This window comes from Echinops telfairi, unplaced genomic scaffold (genome assembly GCF_000313985.2).
Source record: "Echinops telfairi isolate 266 unplaced genomic scaffold, ASM31398v2 ScPeMD7_7405;HRSCAF=8443, whole genome shotgun sequence".
Taxonomy (NCBI): domain Eukaryota; kingdom Metazoa; phylum Chordata; class Mammalia; order Afrosoricida; family Tenrecidae; genus Echinops; species Echinops telfairi.
Genome location: NW_022111305.1, coordinates 6062710 through 6064478, shown reverse-complemented (window position 1 = coordinate 6064478; position 1769 = coordinate 6062710).

Genomic DNA, 1769 nt, shown 5'->3' with positions numbered 1-1769 from the left:
GTTATATGTCGATCATTGTGATAGGTTCACCCTTTCACCCCGCACCTTCCCCTTATCCTCCGGTATCATTACTCTCATTATTGGTCCTGAGGGGTTTATCTGTCCTGGATTCTCTGTGTTGCAAGTTCTTGTCAGTGTACATGCTTGGTCTAGACGGATTTATAAGGTAGAATTGGGGTCATGATAGTGGGGGGAGAGCATTAAAGAACTAGAGGAAAATTGTGTGTTTCATTGGTGCTATACTGCACCCTAACTGGCTCATTTCTTCCTTGCGAGCCCTCTGTGAGGATATGTCCAATTGTCTACAAATGGGCTTTGGGTCTCCACTCCACCCACCTCCTCATTCACATCAATATGATTTTTTTGTTCTGGCACTTTGATGCCTGAAACTGAAGGCTACTATCCTTGATCTTCATCAGTAAGTGCTTCATGTCCTCTTTGCCATCAGCAAGCAAAGTTATATTACCTGCATATCACAAGCTGTTAGTAAGGCTTCCTCCAGTCCAAGTACAAAGTTCTTCATCATACAGGCAAGCTTTGGGGATTATTTGCTCAGCATTCAGGTTGAATAAATATGGTGATAGAATACAACCCCAACACACATTTCCTGATTTGAAATCATTCTGTATACACTTGTTCTGTTTAAATGACAGTATCTTGGTTCATATATAGCTTTCCCATGAGCATGAGTGTTTTGGAATTCCACTTCTCCCTCATTTCATCCACACTTGGTTATGTTCCACAAAGTTGATCAGTTCTGCTGAGTCAATAAAACACAAGCCAACACATGTCTGACAAGCTTTAGTTGTAATCTAGAAGCCATCAGAAAGGATCTTCTAAGTCCCTTGTTCTTTTCTGAATGTACCTTGAACGTCTGGCAGCTCCCTATCTACAATTTTAATCATTTTATTGGGAATTCTTTCAGATATCTTTACATTCCATAGTTCAATAACATGAAGCAGTATTGTACAATTGCTACCATAATCAGTTTCAAAACATTTTCTTTCTTATTGAACTCCTTGATAACAGCTCCCTTTTATCTCCTCCCTCCCCAACCTTCTTCCCCAGGAACTCTTATTTATTTATTTTCCCCTATAATCACTTCCCCATATCCAATGTATCCATTCACATACAATTCTCTTGTTCGATCTGACCGAGTGGGGCTATAGAGTCATCAATGCTATTAACTCCCTATGGCCACCCCTCTTCCTGTACGCTCAGAGAACTCAGCTTACTGTTTCTATCTTGGCTTCACAAACCAAAAGATCTTAAACATACAAATGAACATACCCAAATGTAACATGATTAATGAAATAAAACAATAAAAACCTGAATCATAAGGGGAGGAAATATTAAAGAACTCGAGGATAGTTCAACAGTGCTATACTGCATCCTGGATTTATCATCCCTTCCATGTGGCCCTTCTGAGAAGGACTGTCCCATTATCTTACAGGTGGGTTTTGGGTTTCCACCACACCCACGCCCCTTCACACCTGTCTGGCTGCTTGTTTTTTAACTCTGTTACCTCTTTCTGTGAACACTTCCTGATCACAGAGGCTGGTTTGCTTCTTCCATGTTGCTTTGTTGTTTCCCTGCTAGATGGCCACTTATTTAACTATAAGCCTTTAAGAGTCCAGATAACATACCTTTCTGTAGCCGGGCCCCGTCAGCTTTGCTCACCACATTTTCTTATGCATCCATTTTGTCTGCAGTGGTAGTGCCAGGAAAGTGAGTACCATACAATGAATGCCATATTATTAGCACAAGCT